General features: G+C 41.0%; 1 long non-coding RNA gene across 4 annotated transcripts; it reads right to left on the bottom strand.

Annotated features, from left to right (window-relative positions):
- Nucleotides 1-15,432: 15,432 nt before the first annotated feature.
- Nucleotides 15,433-20,421, bottom strand: LOC123188583 (uncharacterized). 4 transcript variants are annotated; one of them, XR_006494879.1, is made up of 6 exons: nucleotides 19,985-20,421; nucleotides 19,760-19,838; nucleotides 18,280-19,614; nucleotides 17,057-18,195; nucleotides 16,858-16,948; nucleotides 15,433-16,381 (listed from the first exon to the last, which is right to left on the bottom strand). It is a non-coding gene; the product is annotated as an uncharacterized lncRNA (long non-coding RNA). The 4 variants fall into 4 exon arrangements; XR_006494878.1 differs by having other exon boundaries at nucleotides 16,858-18,195; nucleotides 18,280-18,388; nucleotides 18,464-19,614; XR_006494877.1 differs by having other exon boundaries at nucleotides 16,858-18,195; nucleotides 18,280-18,388; nucleotides 19,547-19,614; nucleotides 19,985-20,412.
- Nucleotides 20,422-20,698: the final 277 nt, after the last annotated feature.

Raw genomic sequence — 20,698 nt, 5'->3', positions numbered from 1 at the left:
AGTCAGAAATGGAGCAGTGATCAATTTCTCTTTCAAAGTGTTGAAAGCAATGTCACACTCCGGAGACCAAACGTACTTGACGTTCTTCTGGAGAAGATTAGAGAGAGGCTTCGCGATCTTAGAAAAGTTTTCACCGAATCTTCGGCAGTCGCTTGCGTGACCGAGGAAGCTACGGAGTTGCTTCACGTTCTGAGGAGGTTCCCAATTCACAATTGCAGACACCTTCTCAGGATTCACGGCAATGCCCTTGGCAGAGATGATATGACCAAGATAAAGAACCTCATCGAGCCAAAATTCGCACTTGGAGAACTTGGCGTAGAACTGATGTTCCCTCAACTTATCGAGTACCAAACGCAAGTGCTTGGCATGATCTTCCTTGTTCTTCGAGAAAACCAGAATGTCGTCGAGATAGACCAAAATGAAGTCATTGGTGTAGGCGTTGAAGATGAAGTTCATCATGCGAGAGAACGTCAGAGGAGCGTTGACGAGGGCAAAAGACATGACAGTGTATTCATATGAACCATAGCTTGTCCTGAAAGCCGTCTTGGGAATATCTTGCTCACGGATTCGAATCTGATGATAACCCATACGGAGATCAAGCTTGGAGAATACTTTGGCACCTTTGAGTTGTTCGAACAGCTCATTGATGCTGGGAAGTGGGTATTTGTTCTTGATGGTCTTCTTGTTCAATGGACGGTAATCAACACAAAGTCGGTCCGTTCCATCCTTCTTCTTCACAAAAACAACACCACAACCCCATGGAGAAGAACTAGGTCGGATGAGACCCATTTTCTCTTGAATATTGAGTTGCTTCTTCAGCTCCTTCAACTCTTCAGGTCCGAGCTTGTAAGGACGTTTGCACACAGGTTCCGTGCCGGGCTCAAGATCAATAACGAATTCAACTGGCCGGTGCGGAGGCATTCCTGGAAGCTCTTCTGGAAAGACGTCTTGATATTTGCAAACGACTGGAATCTGCGAGATGGCACCGAGTTCACCCTTCTCATTGAGAGAAAACAGACGGATGGTATTATCCCGAGCGGTAAAGACAATTACATCCTCAGACGAATGAGTCAACTGAATCTGTCTGGCAGCACAATCAAGATGTGCCTTGTGCTTAGAAAGCCGATCCATACCGAGAATAAGATCAATATCCGAGTTACCAAGAACAAATGGGGAAGAAAGGAACTTGTAGTCGCCCAAGGTGATAGTAACCTCCGGGACGCAGGTGTTAGCTGTCATCTGCTTGCCCGGTGACACAATTTGCAAGGAACTTTGCAGATACTGATAATTGCACTCATACTTTGATGCAAAAGGTTTGGAAATGAAACAATGCGATGCACCAGTGTCAAAAAGAACTTTTGCAGGAATATCGTTAACTGGAAGGTTACCCATGATCACATCTGACGAGTCCTCTGCCTGGGCTGCATTCATCAAATTGACCTTGGCGTGCTTGGGATTATGCTTGACCACAGCTGTACTTGCCGATCTCACAGGAGGAGGAGGAAGACGCCTCTGGTTGAAACACTTGTTGGCATAGTGACCCTTCTGTTGGCACTTGTTGCACGTGACCTCTGAAAGCGGACGGTGGTACGGAGCACTCGATCTTGGAGCTTGAGACGAAGTCTTGTTCTGAAAGCCAGGGTTGGGTGGGTGGGAAGATCCACTGCCACCTTTGCTCTTCTGCTGATACGGCTGACGGAACAGAGGAGGAGGAAGCCAATACTTCTGCTGCTTGGCCACTTGAGTAGAGGAAGAAGGGGTAGCATCTCTGACTCGCTTCTTGGAAGCATCACACCTCAACTGAGCAGCCTCTTGCTTCAGTGCCATGTTGTAGAACTCATCGTATCTCAAGGGCTCGAAGAGAACAAGAGCTAGCTGAATTTCTTCTCTAAGACCACCCCTGAACTGGTATATCATGCTCTTCTCATCAGGGACGTCCTGCTTGGCAAAGCGGGCGAGCTTCTGAAACAACTTGTTGTAGTCATAGACAGACAAAGAGCCTTGCTTCAGGTTGCGGAATTCCTCACGCTTGCTTTCAACCATGCTCTGAGGAATATGATGAGCTCGGAAATCTTGACGAAATTCATCCCAGGTGATAACACGTCCACCTCTGGAATCCTTGTACTGCTGGAACCATTCTGCAGCTTGATCTTTGAGTTGGAAGGAAGCGAACTCTCGCGGTACATAAAGATCGTGCCAAGTCAAGAACACGAGAGAGAGAGAGAGAGAGACCAAACACATAGCTACTGGTACATACCCTCAGCCCCGAGGGTGAAATACTCCCTCCTCATCATGGAGAGCGCCGGGATGATGAAGATGGCAACCGGTATCCGGCAGGGTGCCGGAACAGGGTCCCGATTAGTTTTTGGCGGCTACACAGGTTTGCAGTGGCAGGACTCCCGATCTAGGTTATTTTCTGGAAGTTTGGGGATATATAAGAGGCGTTGGCATCGAAAACAAGTCAGGGGGTCCACGAGGCGGCCACAAGATAGGGGGTAGGGTGCGCCCCCACCCTCGTGGTGGCCTCGGGACTCTCCTGGTCCATCTCCGATGCTCTGTGGGTTTCTTCTGGTCCAAAAATGATCTCCGTAAATTTTTAGGTCAATTGGACTCGTTTGATATTCCTTTTCTGCGATACTCAAAAACAAGGAAAAAAACAAAAACTGGCACTGGCACTGGGCTCTAGGTTAATAGGTTAGTCCCAAAAATCATATAAAATAGCATATAAAACATCTTAGATTGATAATATAATAACATGGAACAATCAAAAATTATAGATACATTGGAGACGTATCAAGCATCCCCAAGCTTAATTCTGCTCGTCCTCGAGTAGGTAAATGATAAAAACAGAATTTTTGATGTGGAATGCTACCTAACATATTTTTCAATGTAATTTTCTTTATTGTGGCATGAATGTTTGGATCCGAAAGATTCAAGACAAAAGTTTAATATTTACATAAAAATAATAATACTTCAAGCATACTAAAAAAGTAATTATGTCCTCTCAAAATAACATGGCCAAAGAAAGTTCATCCCTACAAAATCATATAGTTTGGTCATGCTCCATCTTCATCACATAAAATGATCACATCATGAACAACCCCAATGACAAGCCAAGCAATTGTTTCATACTTTAGTATTCTCAAACTTTTTCAACTTTCACGCAATACATGAGCGCGAGCCATGGACATAACACTATAGGTGGAACAGAATATGATGATGTAGGTTGTGTGGAGAAGACAAAAAAGGAGAAAGTCTCACATCGACGCGGCTAATCAACGGGCTATGGAGATGCCCATCAATTGATGTCAATGCGAGGAGTAGGGATTGCCATGCAACAGATGCACTAGAGCTATAAATGTATGAAGGCTCAACAAAAGAAACTAAGTTGGTGTGCATCCAACTTGCTTGCTCACGAAGACCTAGGGCATTTTGAGGAAGCCCGTTGTTGGAATATACAAGCCAAGTTCTATAATGAAAATTCCCACTAGTATATGAAAGTGACAAAATAAGAGACTCTCTATCATGAAGATCATGGTGCTACTTTGAAGCACAAGTGTGGTAAAAGGATGGTAACATTGTCCCTTCTCTCTTTTTCTCTCATTTTTGGGCCTTATCTTTTTTTGGCCTTTCTCTTTTTTTCCTCACATGGGGCAATGCTCTAATAATGATGATCATCACACTTCTATTTATTTACAACTCAAAAATTACAACTCGATACTAGAACAAAATATGACTCTATATAAATGCCTCCAGCTGTGTACCGGGATGTGCAATGATTCAAGAGTGACATGCATAAAAATTATGAGCGGTGGCTTTGCCACAAATACGATGTCAACTACATGATCATGCAAGGCAATATGAAAATGATGAAGCGTGCCATAATAAACAGAATGGTGGAAAGTTGCATGGCAATATATCTCGGAATGGCTATGGAAATGCCATAATAGGTAGGTATGGTGGCTGTTTTGAGGAAGATATAAGGAGGCTTATGTGTGATAGAGCGTATCATATCACAGGGTTTGGATGCACCGGCAAAGTTTTCACCAACTCTCGAGGTGAGAAAGGGCAATGCACGATACCAAAGAGGCTAGCAATGATGGAAGGGTGAGAGTGCGTATAATCCGTGGACTCAACATTAGTCATAAAGAACTCACATACTTATTGCAAAAAAATCTACAAGTCATCAAAACCAAGCACTATGTGCATGCTCCTAGGGGGATAGATTGGTAGGAAAAGACCATCGCTCGTCCCTGACCGCCACTCATAAGGAGGAAAATCAAAGAAACACCTCATGCTTCAATTTTGTAACACAACGGTTCCCATACGTGCATGCTATGGGACTTGCAAACCTCAACACAAGTATTTATCAAATTCACAAATACTCAATTAGCATGACTCTAATATCACCATCTTCATATCTCAAAATAATTATCAAGTATCAAACTTCTCATAGTATTCAATGCACTCTATATGAAAGTTTTTATTATACCCATCTTGGATGCCTATCATGTTAGGACTAATTTCATAACCAAAGCAAATTACCATGCTGTTCTAAAAGACTCTCAAAATAATATAAGTGAATCATGAGAGATAAATAATTTCTATAAAATAAAACTACCATCGTGCTCTAAAAGATATAAGTGAAGCACTAGAGCAAACGACAAACTACTTCAAAAGATATAAGTGAAGATCAATGAGTAGTTGAATAATTATGTAAATATGTGAAGACTCTCTAACATTTAATAATTTCATATCTTGGGATATTATTCAAACAGCAAGAAAAACAAAATAAAATAAAATGACGCTCCAAGCAAAACACATTTCATGTGGTGAATACAAATATAGCTCCAAGTAAAGTTACCGATGAACGAAGACGAAAGTGGGGATGCCACCTGGGGCATCCCCAAGCTTAGGGTTTTGGTTGTCCTTGAATATTACCTTGGGGTGCCTTGGGCATTCCCAAGCTTAGGCTCTTTCCACTCCTTATTCCGTAGTCCATCAAAACTTTACCCAAAACTTGAAAACTTCACAACACAAAACTTAACAGAAAACTCATAAGCTCCGTTAGTATAAGAAAATAAATAACCACTTAGGTACTGTTGTGAACTCATTCTAAATTCATATTGGTGTAATATTGACTGTATTACAACTTCTCTATGGTTCAAACCCTCCGATACTACTCATAGATTCATCAAAATAAGCAAACAACACAATGAAAACAGAATTTGTCAAAAATAGAACAGTCTGTAGTAATCTAGAGATTTCGAATACTTCTGTAACTCCAAAAGTTCTGAAAAATTAGGAAGACCAAGATAAAAATTATATTGATCTACTGCAGTTGGAATTGGTATTTTATCGCTCTCTGGTAAAAAATGATAATAATTTTCGTGAGCGCATACTTTCTGTTTTTCAGCAAGATCAAATCAACTATCACCATAGATCATCCCAAAGGTCTTACTTGGCACTTTATTGAAACAAAAGCTATAAAACATGATTACTACAGTAGCTTAATCATGTTAACACACAAAACAGTAGGGGTAAATATTGGGTTGTCTCCCAACAAGCGCTTTTCTCTAATGCCTTTATAGCTAGGCATGATGATGATAATGATGCTCACATAAAAGATAGGAATTGAAACATGAAGAGAGCATCATGAAGAATATAACTATCACATTTAAGCCTAACCCACTTCCTATGCATATGGTTTTTGTGAGCAAACAACTTGTGGGAACAAGAATAAACTTTCATAGGAAAGTAAAACAAGGATAACTTCAAGATTTTCAACACATAGAGAGGAAACTTGATATTATTGCAATATGTAAAAGCATATGTTACTCTCTCATAATAATTTCAGTAGCATCATGAATGAATTCAACAATATAACCATCACATAAATCATTCTTTTCATGATCTACAAGCATAGAATTTTTATTACTCTCCACATAAGAAAATTTCTTCTCATGAATAGTAGTGGGAGCAAACTCAACAAAATAACTAGCATGTGAGGCATAATCCAATTCAAAGTTAAAATCATGATGACAAGTAGGAAGATGCTTTCATCATAATAAATTTTCTCATCAAAACTTGGGGGATAAAAAAATATCATCTTCATCAAACATAGCATCCCCAAGCTTATTGCTTTGCATATCATTAGCATCATGGGTATTCAAAGAATTCGTACTAACAACATTGCAATCATAATCATCATCCAAAAATTTAGTGCAAAACATTTTAATACATTCTTCTTCTAACACTTTGGAACAATTATCAGAATCCTTATTTTCACGAAAGACATTAAAAAGATGAAGCATATGAGGCAACCTTAATTCCATTTTTTAGTTTTCTTTTATAGACTAAACTAGTGATAAAACAAGAAAAAAAGGGATCCAATTGCAAGATCTAAGATATACCTTCAAGCGCTAAACTCCCCGGCAATGGCGCCAGAAAAGAGCTTGATGTCTACTACACAACCTTGTTCTTGTAGACGTTGTTCGGCCTCCAAGTGCAGAGGTTTGTAGGACAGTAGCAAATTTTCCTCAAGTGGATGACCTAAGGTTTATAATCCGTGGGCAGTGTAGAATGAAGATGGTCTCTCTCAAACAACCCTGCAACCAAATAGCAAAGAGTCTCTTGTGTCCCCAACACACCCAATACAATGGTAAATTGTATATGTGCACTACTTGGCGAAGAGATGGTGATACAAGTGCAATATGGATGGTAGATATAGGTTTTTGTAATATGAAAATATAAAAACAGCAAGGTAACTAATGATAAAAGTGAGCGAAAAGGGTATTGCAATGCGTTGAAACAAGGCCTAGGGTTCATACTTTCACTAGTGCAAGTTCTCTCAACAAGGATAACATAATTAGATCATATAACAATCCCTCAACGCGCAACAAAGAGTCACTCCTAAGTCACTAATAGCGGAGAATAAACGAAGAGATTATTGTAGGGTACAAAACCACCTCAAAGTTATCCTTTCGGATCGATCCTAGAGTTCATACTAGAATAACACCTTAAGACACAAATTGACCAAAACCCTAATGTCACCTAGATACTCCAATGTCATCTCAAGTATCCGTGGGTTTGATTGTATGATATGCATCACACAATCTCAGATTCATCTATTCAACCAACACAAAGAACTTCAAAGAGTGCCCCAAAGTTTCTACCGAAGAGTCAACATGAAAACGTGTGCCAACCCCTATGAATAAGTTCACGATATCATGGAACTCGCAAGTTGATCACCAAAAGATACATCAAGTGGATCACATGAATATCCCATTGTCACCACAGATAAGCACATGCAAGACATACATCAAGTGTTCTTAAATCCTTAAAGACTTAATCTGATAAGATAACTTCAAAGGGAAAACTCAATCCATTACAAGAGAGTAGAGGGGGAGAAATATCATAAGATCCAACTATAATAGCAAAGCTCGCGATGCATCAAGATTGTGCCAAATCAAGAACACGAGAGAGAGAGATCAAACACATAGCTACTGGTACATACCCTCAGCCTCGAGGGTGAACTACTCCATCCTCGTCATGGAGAGCGTCGGGATGATGTAGATGGCCACCAGTGATGGATTCCCCCTCCGGCAGGGTGCGGGAACAGGGTCTCGATTGGTTTTTGGTGGCTACAGAGGCTTGCGATGGCGAAACTCCCGATCTAGGTTATTTTCTAGAAGTTTGGGGATATATAAGTGGCGATGGCGTCGAGAACAAGTCAGGGGGGTCCACGTGGCGGCCACGAGACAGGGGGCGTGCACAGGGGGGTAGGGCGCGCCCCAACCCTCGTGGTGGCCTCGGGACTCTTCTGGTCCATCTCCGATGCTCCGTGGGCTTCTTCTGGTCCAAAAATGATCTCCGTAAATTTTCAGGTCAATTGGACTCTGTTTGATATTCCTTTTCTGCGATACTCAAAAACAAGGAAGAAATAGAAACAGGCACCGGGCTCTAGGTTAATAGGTTAGTCCCAAAAATCATATAAAATAGCATATAAATGTATGTAAAACATCCTAGATTGATAATATAATAGCATGGGACAATAAAAAATTATAGATACGTTGGTGACGTATCACCCCTCACTAAGAATGAAGCCACGGGCGGCCCGACGACGAGCGCACCGGAGTCACTACCCCCGGTGCTACAGCCATGCCGCCTGTGCACCCCCTGAGGCCTGCACGGAGACGGGAGTGGGGTCCTACCCTAGCAAAGGTGTGACCGCGCCCTTCTTCTACTCCCCAAGCTTCGACACAAGCATTCGACATCATCAACCCCATGCTAGGGCCCGGGCCATGGCCCCGGGCTCTCCCTTTCAGCATACCCAGAAGAAAAAAGTGAATGGAGGAGGAGGGGTGTGTGGATGAGTACTCCCACTTCTCCCCCGTCCCTTCTTTTATAGATGGACTGGGGCTGGGAGCTGACCCGTCGGCGGGTAACCGCCGCCCTCCTCCGCCAATCCAAGAAGAATGAGCCCCTGCCTTGACACTCTCCCGCACCACGCGCCTCCGTTACCTACCCCACTCAATACATGTAGCATACGTGGATAAGGATAAGAGTATGGTGGGAAGAGTGAATTGGCAGTTACTCGCCCGTGCGTTAAAGTCATTCACGGGCCATTACATGAATGGTCCCACTGCAATTGGCGTTACGCGACGCGCGGAAGAACCGGAAACTGACTTGGGCTCAGGTTAATGAAGAAGCAAAGAAAATCCAAAAGGACAAGCAACTATTACCCTCTCACCTGTGCACAAGATAGGACCTACCCCGATGACGCTCGGCAGCGCGTTCGGGCTAGCCCCGGGGGCTCCTGTCGGTGCAACAAACCCTGGGTCTGTTCCCCAGACTGTGCACAGGCCTAAGAGCAAAGATTACAACATCCAAGACCAGACCAGGCACAAGTGATCAGCTCTTTGAGGAATCAGAGTGCAGATCAAGAAGACCAAATCAAGCCAAAGAATCAAGAAATCTCCCTTGTCGGGTAGGCGGGCCTAGCGAGGTCAAGGTTACCCCAAAGACAAACCTCAAGACCGTCCCGGCAGGCCTACCGGGCCCTCCAAAGGCAAACTACACCGCTAAGGCTTCACCGCTGCACCTCACAACGATGCAAGTCATCGATCGGTGCGGTGTCAAGCCCCCAAGTGACTAAGTGGCTGTTTCTTGCCACATGGCAGCCACTTCATATGGAAATCACCTCCAAATGACACCCATCCAGAGACATGTCATGCAGGCAGGAGAGAACATGGCAAACAGCCCAACAAGGCTTGCCGGGCAGGCTATGATGTGGCACTAAGTGGCGCATTTAATGCACTCTGCCCTGCCTACAGAGTTAGGTATGATAGCACTGTTTGCTATCTAATCAGTGCTCAATGACTGATTTGCCATTGTGGTGACCCCTTGATCTATATAAGGAGGCTTGTGGCAACCGTAGAAAGGATCCAGACCCTTGTACACTCATACACGCGTAGCTGCTCTCGCTCCGAGGCAACCCTGTCGGGCAAGAGTGTTGTGCTTCCACCACAATCCACCATCAATCCACCAAAGCAGGAGTAGGGTTTTACGCCTCGCGGCGGCCCGAACCTGGGTAAAATCACCCATGTGATATTTGCCATGTTGTGCGACGTTCTCCGCTCTCTGTGAAATGTGCTCATCCCCCAAGCCAAACCACAAGGGGCTCATGGACCCACAGGTGGATGTGGTTTCCCACAACAAGAAACCTTCCGGAACACTCCAAAATCCCGAAAAACAGGAGGTGCATTGTACGCTAAGTAAATGGACTCCAAAAAATCCGCAAAAATATTTTTGTTAGTTTTGGAATATTACAAAAATTAGGAAAATAATAAACAACCGGGAAGGTAACCGAGGAGGGCACAAGACACCAGGGCGTGTCTGCCTTGCCTGGCATGCCCAGGTGGGTTGTGTCCACCTCCGGCACCTTCCCGACTCCGCTTTCCCCTTGTTTTGCTTGTTTCCCCAGATAAAAAAAATTATATACCCCCCGAACGTATTGACCACCGTATCACGGAGAAATCTTCTGTTCTCCTTCCTTGCAGTTTTCTGTCAGAGCTTTTCAAGTCAGGCATCATGTCTTCTCCCTCCTCCAACAATGAAGAAGGTGAAGCTTGGTTGCTACAAGAGGGTCTATGGGAAGAAAGAGTTGAGGAGGTTGCTATGGCAGAAGATGAAGAGAATTCTCTCAGAGCTCAACCTCCGGCTTTCGAGAGGGGCACAATGGCTAGCATGTCCACTCGGCCTAATCCCATCAAGCCATGAGATCAACAAACTATCAAGAAGGGCTCTCTATAAGGAGGCCTTTGCATAGGTTACATCGAAACAATTTTGACAATTTGATTCACAATTATGGGTTTGAGAATATGATGTCTACTATGCAACTTTATTCTCGTAGACACATGTTGGGCCTCCAAGCGCAGAGCTTTGCGGGACAGTAGCAAATTTCGCTCAAGTGGATGACCTAAGGTTTATCAATCTGTGGGAGGCGTAGGATGAAGATGGTCTCTCTCGAACAACCCTACAACCAAATAAAAAGTCTCTTGTGTCCCCAACGCACCTGATACAATGGAAAATTGTATAGGTGCACTAGTTCAGCGAAGAGATGGTGATAAAAGTGTAATATTGATGGTAAAAATATATTTTTATAATCTGAATAAATAAAAACAGCAAGATAGCAATTGATAAAATGGAGCAAAAATGGTAATGCAATGCTTGAAAATGAGGCCTAGGGTCCGTACTTTCACTAGTGCAATCTCTCAACAATGCTAATATAATTGGATCATATAACCATCCCTCGACGTGCGATGAAGAATCACTCCAAAGTTCCAATCTAGCGGAGAACATAAGAAGGAATCGTTTGTCGGGTACAAAACCACCTCGAAGCTATTCTTTCCGATCGATCTATCCAAGAGTTCATACTAAAATAACACCAACTAATTTCAGATTCATAATACTCAATCCAACACAAATAACCTCAAAGAGTGGCCCAAGATTTCTATCGAAGAAACAAAAGACGAGAACATGCATCAACCCCTATGCATAGATTACCCCAATGTCACCTCGGGAATCCGCGAGTTGAGTGCCAAAACATATCTCAAGTGAATCAATATAATACCCCATTGTCACCACGAGTATTCATATGCAAGACATATATCAAGTCCTCTCAAATCCATAAAAGTATTCAATCCAATAAAATGAAATCTCAAAGGGAAAACTCAAATCATCACAACAAGATAGAGAGGGGAAAACACCATATGATCCGACTATATTAACAAAGCCCGTGATACATCATGATCGTGACATCTCAAGAACACGAGAGAGAGAGAGAGAGAGAGATTAAACACATAGCTACTGGTACAAACCCTCTGCTCCGAGGGTGGACTACTGCCTCCTCATCGTGGTGGCCACCGGGATGATGAAGATGGCCACTGGAGATGATTTCCCCCTTCGGCAAGGTGCCGGAACGGGATCTAGATTGGTTTTTCATGGCTACAGAGGCTTGCGGCGGCAGAACTTCTCATCTAGGGTTACCCCCAGGGTTTTTGGAATATTTGGGAATTTATAGGGTGAAGAGGGGGTGCGGGAATATGGACTTGTACATGGAATATCCCAAGCACAAGCAGAGCTGCAGTGAGCATGTACAACGAGCTAGCGTAAGTCCCTGCATTTCACTTAATTCATAATGGCCTGCCTGTATGATTTGTGTGCAGTGGAAAATCCACGAATTCATGTTACCAGCGGCGAAAAATTAACTTAAAAAATACAAAGGCACTTGCACTCCAGAAATCAACATAACTTGAGAAATGTGAAGCTACATGCACTTTGAAAACCAGCTAATGATCCAAAGTAGTTCAGATTATAAAATACTAAATGATGTAAGCCCCAAAAACACAAAATGCAACATGGTGTACAAGGACTACTAACATGGTCTGTACCTGCTTGAATTATTTGTTCTCTGGCAGAAAATATCGAAGTGTAATTGCACCTATAACCAGTGCGCAAACTGCATATCAATATATGTATCCTACACAAGTATGCCAATATTTTCAAACAACAGATTAGAAAAGTATTTATGCCACGTTGCCATGATACGGGGACTTTCTGGTAGATGGCCTCGACGTTTTCACAAGCCATGAAAATGTACAATAATTTGCTTGTCATCAATGCCTGCAAATCTCTATGTTCTCTCAACATAGCAGATCATCATTAGACACTAAATCCTACAATGAGAGCTTGCAAAATGCTTGCATTAGATCCCTCATTAGACACTATATGTTCATCACTAGGAGCATGTAAAATGTTTGCATCAAATACTCATTAGCAGTCTGTTCATTAGACACTTTAGGCTCAAGAACAACATGAGCTTGTATGTTTGCACCGGAAACTTGATTAGATACATCAAGTTGAGCTTGTGTGTTTGGACTCCGTTTGATACTGATTTCCTGCGATGTAAAAAACAAGAAAAAAAACAACAACTGGCACTGGGTCAATAGGTTAGTCCCAAAAAATGATATAAAGATGCTATAAAATGATTGTAAAACATCCAAGAATGATAATATATTAGCATGAATACTTCATAAATTATAGATATGTTGGAGACGTATCAGCATCCCCAAGCTTAAGTCTTACTCGTCCTTGAGTAGGTAAATGATAAAAGAAATAATTTATGAAGTGTGAATGCTAGCGAAGTGCACAAGTTTGATCAATGACAATTTCAATCACCTTTCCTAGCATCATAACATCAATTCTTTCTTATAAAACTTCTCATGTTAAAGTAGCAACCAATTCACATGTTAAGGTTCAAACAATGAATTCTCTTGAAACTCAGCAACCTATGTTCTCAGTCACCAAGCAATTGTAATTCAACTTATTCAACAGAGTTTAAGTAAGAGCTCCACATACTCAACCATCATATAGTCCTCTATGATTGCTAACACTCACCTCATACACATGAGCAAAACGTTTCAACCGGACACATAGAAAGATAGGGGCTTATAATTTCACCTCCAAGCGTATTCACCTCAAGGGTGATGTCAACAATAATAACTCATGCTACCCATATCCATCTGCATATATGTGCCTAGATCATTCCTCATCACATGATGCTTGCCAAAAGAGAAAAATAAAAACTAACAAAGAGAAAAACTTTGACTCTTGCATGAAAGTAAAAATGAAAAGTAAAAGATAGGCCCTTCGCAGATGGAAGCAAAGGTTGCATGCGCTTTTTGTTTGTATGCTCAACCCCTTAGTGCAAAAGAACGTCATGTTATATTGCCCCTTATGATAGCAACCTTTATAATGCAGTCTGTTGCTTTTATTCTTTGCCATCACAAGTTCGTACAACGCTCAATTTTCTCTTACATTAAATGATCTAATACTTTTAGAAGCAATTTTCATTGCCTTATTGCACTAATGAAAACTTACTTGAAGGATCTTGCTCAATCCTTAGGTAGGTATGGTGGACTATTGAAAATAAGATTTGGGTTTAAGGGTTTTTGGATGCACAAGTAGTATCTCTAGTTGGTGCGAAATTTTTGGCTAGCAAAGGTGGGGGGAACACCACATGTGGAAGGATCTATGACAATATAACTTCTATGTGAATATGAACAAACATAAACCATTATGTTGTCTTCCTTGTCCAGGGTCAACAATTTTTGCATATAATATTTTGATGGGGGCTCACAATCACAAAAGATTTCCAAGATAGTGCATTTACGTGTGAAAGTTCTCTTCCTTATACTAATTATTCATGAATTGCTTGTATGACCAATATTGTGATTGTCAAGCTTCAAAAGATTTCACTTTCTAAACCCAATGTGAAGCTACCACTAGGCATGATATAATTTCAAGTTCATGATATTCAATTCATTCAACAATTTACTCATAGGATATAAGTGAAGCACAAGAGTAAATGGCAAGCTACTCCAAAAAGATATAAGTGAAGATCAAGCGAGTAGTTATGTAAATGGGTAGCTATTTGAGGACTCTCTTATCTAAAAACATTCAAATCTAAGTATTTTATTAAAATACCAAGTAAAAGAAAAACAAAATGACATTCCGAGACTAGCACACATCATGTGAAGAAGCAAAAACTTAGGCTCAACCGATAATTGTTGAAGAAGAAAGGTGGGATATCTACTGGGGCATCCCCAAGATTAGATGCTTGAGACTTCTTGAAATATTATCTTGGGGTGCCTTGGGCATCCCCAAGCTTGAGCTTTTGTGTCTCCTTAATTCCCCTCATATCACGATTTTCCTAAATCTCAAAAACTTCATCCACACAAAACTCAACAAGAACTCGTGAGATAAGTTAGTATAAAGCAATGCAAAAACTTTATCACTCTCTACTGTAATGATAACCCACAAGTATAGGGGATCGCAACAGTTTTTGAGGGTAGGGTATTCAACCCAAATTTATTGATTCGACACAAGAGGAGCCAAAGAATATTCTCAAGTATTAGCAGCTGAGTTGTCAATTCAACCACACCTGGAAACTTAATATCTGCAGCAAAGTATTTAGTAGCAAAGTAATATGGTAGTAGTGGTAACGCTAGAAAAAGGTAATGGTAGCAAAAGTAATGTTTTTGGTATTTTGTAGTGATGATAGCAACAAGAACGGAAAAGTAAATAAGCGAAAAACAATATATGGAAAGTTCGTAGGCAATGGATCAGTGATGGAGAATTATGCCATATGCGGTTCATCATGTAACAGTCATAACATAGGGTGACACAGAACTAGCTCCAATTCATCAATGCAATGTAGGCATGTATTCCGAATATAGTCATACGTGCTTATGGAAAACTTGCATGACATCTTTTGTCCTACCCTCCCGTGGCAGCGGGGTCCTAGCGGAAACTAAGGGATACTAGTTGACCCGTTGTGCCAAATGGCGCAGCGACCCGCTAAAACCATGTTATCGATGAAAATAGTTTTATTTTGCAGGAACATATTCGATATTGGTAGTAGAAAGCTCATGTGTTAAATCATGCTATATTGAAAATATGGTTATCGCGTTGCAAATCTGAGTTTGAAAAAAATTGTATAAAATGTACTGATGTACAAACCAGCTAAAGAAGCATTGTATTAGTTGAAAATACGGTTATCATGATGAGAAATCTAAGTTTGAAAAAAAAACATATATTTAAAAAAAATCCATGGTTTAGTTGTGAGCAAACACATATGGTAACAAATTTAAACCCCCTTAATAAAAAAGAATGGGGGCCTTCTGTCTACAATAAAAATGGAGGCTTGCTGTCTAAATAACATGTATACTAACTTTACCCCTAGGGTCTCATTTCAAACCAAGAGTTATTTCTGTTAAATGTAATCAAGACACAAGCGAGAGAGAAACAAATAGAATGAACATGTGTAGCCTTTATTGATCATCTTTCACAGATTATATACAAGGTTGAAGAGGCGCCTCCTGAGATGCGTAGGGATGGAAGGAACTGTGAACTGTCACGCTGGTTGCTGGAGTTGCAACCGCAGGTGAGGGGAAACGGGGATTTCCCTGATTAACTGCTGGGATTAATTATCCTTAATAATTTCACAATAAATTGTTAACAGATTGGCAATAATAGAATCCTTTTAATAATGAAAATTGAAAGAAAATAGCTTCGAACTATGTAATGGAGTTTTCAAAATGCGGGCATTCTCTCTATATAATTTTGCTATGTAAGCTAGAACTTGGGAATCCATGTCATGCTTTGTCCATATACGTTGTTGGTAACTCTCCCCTCCCACTTTGGATCCATAGCAATTTGTCCTTCACATCCCCTATATAGGTCACATGCACTGTAATTCCTTCATTTTTTGAAAGGAGCTGAACAAACAATGCCTTGCACAACATTTGTCATCTCTTTAGTGATGGAGCCACTCTCTATAGCCATCTCTTCTCTTTTGAAGGTTATTGGACAAACAATGCCCAGGGCCATGTTTATAACATGTTCTACTGTAATAGAAGTGCAGACATGAAATGAGGAATCAATTCAAGAACACAAGATTGACATATTGCTGCAGTGGAAGGGCAAATTTGAAATGGAAGGGCAAACCAAGATTGACAAGTACCACACCAGGAACAAAAGTTTATAACAGATATAGAAGTGACAATAAACAAGTTTTTCAAGATTTACAATGAACGACATGATTTGGCTTCTTGCTCTAAGATAGAAACAATCTGTAGCACCAAAATACACTCTCTTATGGGAAGTAGAACTCATAATGCTCACCTAAGATGTACAAAACCGAGATCAGCCATGTAATTTTACTGCCTACTAGATTATTATTTTTGTTTTCCCCGTCCAGCGAAGAGGAGTCCATGTTTGCAGTCACTACCAACAATAGAGCTGTCTCCTCATATCCCTAAAAAATGAAAAACAAACAAATCAAAATCTATGCATAAAAGCACACTCAAATAAGCAAATCTGAGGCAATATGCACCATGGCTTGATCAGAGTGGAAATGTTGAACTAAATTTAGCAATGGAAGATATTCAAAAATTGGTGAGTGTTGACAGCTAACCAAGTAATGAAGGAATATCCCCGCCAAAATCAAGAACAGTAAATTAGCATCTGGAAGTATATAAAAACAAACATTCTGCTTGGCCGAGTGTTATCTCAATATGATATCAATAACTGGGACTAAATAAGGTAACCATGTAGTGTGTCACGCCTAAGGGCATTTTCCTAAGTACGTCTCTAGTAATACAAAACTCACTATTGATTGATTTAACTAAGGTGTTCTTCAGTTGGGTATGTATAAAGGAAAATCACTATGCTTTTTTACCAGCGAATGGTGAGCAACTGAAAGACTTGTGTTTTTTAGTTGCAAGAACTAACCTATCAGGCTGCTGTGCAGACTTATTGTTAGTGGAAGACGCTACAGCTGAGCAAAATTTGCTTTGGATTTTCTTTTGCCTGCTGCTCCCTCCTGCAATAATTATTTAGAACAACAAATAAGATAACTATGAGATGATAGAAGGGCACACTAAAGAAGCATGTCTGTATGTACTCAAATAAGTAGACGCATCCTGCTCACATGCAAGCATGGAATATAAGCAGCATGAGGACGAACAATACACGGGGCCTTGCCAGATCCAGAAAAGCATTTTAGCTAGACAGAAAGTAAGCAAACATCAAGGAGCAGAACAAAGATGCAACAAAGCAGGAGATCGAGACGCAGCAACAGTGCAACACAAGAGATCGTAGAACCTGCTAAATACATGGATATGAAGTGGTCAGAGCACTAGCATGCTATGGAACAGAGCACAAACATGTACAAGAAGAGTTGTTCCATAGACAAATAAAAGAACAGTCCATTGACCTGAGTGTTTAATTTTCTTTATTCCAATTTACATAGTTGAATCTTCTGCATCGAATCATGTTGCCACAAAGCTGTAAAAACACGAGAACTCATGTCTGCTGGAAGTGTGATAAAGGGACACAGTTTAGAGTGTAGATTCACTCATTTTGCTTTGTGTGTAGTCCGTATTTAAATCTCTAAAGACTTCTATTTAGGAACGGAGGAAGTATCTGTGAATATGTACACGTAAGGTTGCCTCATCTCTGAAGACACAAATCCACCCTAACTGAAAGCATAAAATGTAGTTTTTTTGCATTGCTTTGGCAGAGCTACATGAGCAGCCAAATACTCTAGTTTTGAAAGCATACTTAATAAGAAGCATTTGGTTATACTAAACGTCATGCAAGGAACACACATTCACTGGCTCGGCTTGAAGCTGGACAAAAAGTAGTGCAATGGAGTGTTGTTGGATGGCGAAGCGACTCGCATAAGACCACCATTCTTTTCTTGCGATGTCATCAAGGAGAAACTAAGATTATATAATAGACAACAGCGAGAAGGATGGTCTTAGAAATAGAAAGGCCAGAGATGATAACTGAAAATGAATTTAGAGCAATTTGCTATTGTATCTATAGATAGTTTATCCCGGTTTCTTTAGTGCCCCAGCTCCCTTTCCAGCAGTGGAGTTTCTTAACTGAAAGTTTTATAGTCAGAAATGAATATTTGTTATGCCGGTACAAACTGAAGGATGCATAGATAGATGGACAACATAAAAAGCAGCACCATTTATTCCTGGTCACTTGAGCCTGGCCATATTTACCATCCTTCTCTTCAACAGGAGGTGAAGAAGCTTCAGCTTTACCACCAGAGCTCACCTGGTACGTGAAAGAAAACCAGTGAAGAGGGAGACATGTGTGTATATATCGGTATATAGTATGAGGGGTTGAAAGAAGCTGCACCTCGTCTTCTGCATCAAGCTTCTGCATAGGTTCTTCTGGTGCAGCGGTTTTCTTCTCAGCAGCTTGAAATAAGGCACACCTGGCACTGCCGTCTGGGCATGGCGATTTTCTACAAAAGAACACACAAACATCAGTGCATTTAAGTAGTTAAGCATATGTTAGCAGACTGTTTCAGAAGCTAAACCTCGGGGTTGTAACTGCAAGGAGACCAGTACTAAGCTTGGAAGTAGGTGTGCATTTCTACGTATAGAAAGGCAGTTAGAAAGAATTAAAATAATATGCTGGCCTACAGACAGAATAACTAGCATAGTAGGAATCAAAGAAACCGCAATGATCATTAAAGAACGGACATATCTCCTATAGGCCATCATACATTCATAGTTATAGTCATGAACCACGAATCCATACAAATCTTGCAAAAAACGCAAGACCTGTCGAGCAGCCTACTAAAAAAACCCAAAACATCTGAAGAAAAAAATTTAAATGCTGAGTATTTTCCATCTAATAAACATTTTCTGAACAAAGAGCAATATCTTTCTCCCAACACAGATTAAGGCGCGCACAAAAAATACGGGAGAAAAGCGGAGTTTGCTTGGATTTTTTTATCCTCAATCTCTTTAAAAGATTTTTAGCGATGGAGTTTCCTCTTTTTATAGCCCTAAGAAAGCAAAAAATAAGCAAATTGATTTTCTGAATACAAACACACGGAGATAAGATAATCTAAATGATGAATCATGCCTTAATTTTCTGAATACAAACACATCAAGATAAGAGAATTGAAATGAGGCATCATGCCTTCAGGAGCCGAGCGATGGAAAACTAATCATGAAAATACTCCATACATGACCATGTATTCCCAAACTCATCTAATACTTCTGCCAATTGTTGCTCTTCAATATTCCAGATCTCATGCCTGGTCACTAAATAAATAAACATTCGTGAGACAACTTCTATCTGATGTGAGAATCAACTAATAACTTTCTTCGCCACTTGTTTCAGTCCCCAATTTTCCATCCACTTCTCTCAAACACACATGCTACCATAACTGCATCCAAAAGGATGCCTAGGCCTTAAGCAACAGAGTAAATATCGACAATACTTCATTACCATTATAGAGTTTCTCTCCTACAAACTCATATGAAACATAGTGTGCACAGAAGCAACACATACAGGTCAACTCCATATATTTGAATGAACACATGCAAAGTATTCTAGGGCCTTCTATATGAAATTTAGACCATTTTTGCTGCCAAGGTTAGAGCATTACTTGTCCTGTCTCCGGCACAAAACAATCTATGACTTCCAAAAAACCAGAAACAAACTGAATTCCTGCAGCTGAACACCGCAAAATTAAATGCATTAGTGCCTTGTCTCATTCACTGAGTACTATAGTTCAAAAACTTACATGTGAACCTCACAGAAATAACAATGCACTTCAAAGGACAGGAGAAACTTGAGGCCTAGGTTGGGTTCAGCTCACCTTCTAGCACAGGACGAACTCATCTGAACAATACACCCAACGATTGAATTACATTTTATTCTTCCCACACTTGGGGTGCCTGTAAAAATATGAAAGCACAAGCCAAATAAAATTCTATATGAAAACATTGAAAATGGCTATGCTACAGGCTAGCAAGTAATCGTACGCATAACCGAGGAAATTAAAGAAAAAAAGATTCAGAAAAAGGGAAGGGAATGTGCAAACCTCATGTAGGTTGAGGAACACCTCCGCAAGATTATGGACGTCATCTCTCTCTACTCAGCGCCACCGCTGCCGCAGTCATCTCTCTCTACTCAGCGCCGCCGCCATCTCTCTTTGCACAACGCCGCCATCCACATCTCTCTCTTCCCAACACCACGGGCTGAACCGTCGCCTTCCTCTCCTCTCCGAGGACTCGCCACGGCTTTCTGCCCCTACCCTCTGCCTTCCACTCCTCGCAGTGCCCCTAACCGCTGACCATGCCCGCATCCGTTGCTCCACCAACCCATGTTGGTTTCGCCCGCATGCACCACACCCTCCATGGCCTTCCGCCGCCGCCCCGATCCGGCTGCTGCCATGGGGCCTAAGCAATGAGAGGTCTCCGGCCTAGCTGATCCAACCCCACCGACGGCCTCTTGGCCCTCCCCTGCTCCTCTATGTAACATCCCAAATTTTCAATTTGGCATGTTATACATTAGATCATCATTGCATATCATATTTTATTTTGCATTTTGGTTGATCCTAGAAATTCTACGCAACTCAATGACCCACGAAAAGAGTTGGGGATTTTGTTATTTTCATATTTGAGTTTTTTTAAATTTTGAGAATAGGATCATTTGATTTTATCTATTTTTATCATCAATTATTTCTATTACAAAAATATGAGAGAGGGAATAAAATAACTTTTCCAAAATAAAGAAATATTGAGGATTTAATAAA

The sequence above is a fragment of the Triticum aestivum genome, chromosome 2A (genome assembly GCF_018294505.1).
Source record: "Triticum aestivum cultivar Chinese Spring chromosome 2A, IWGSC CS RefSeq v2.1, whole genome shotgun sequence".
NCBI classification, from domain to species: domain Eukaryota; kingdom Viridiplantae; phylum Streptophyta; class Magnoliopsida; order Poales; family Poaceae; genus Triticum; species Triticum aestivum.
This window is presented reverse-complemented; position numbering and strand designations above follow the sequence as displayed.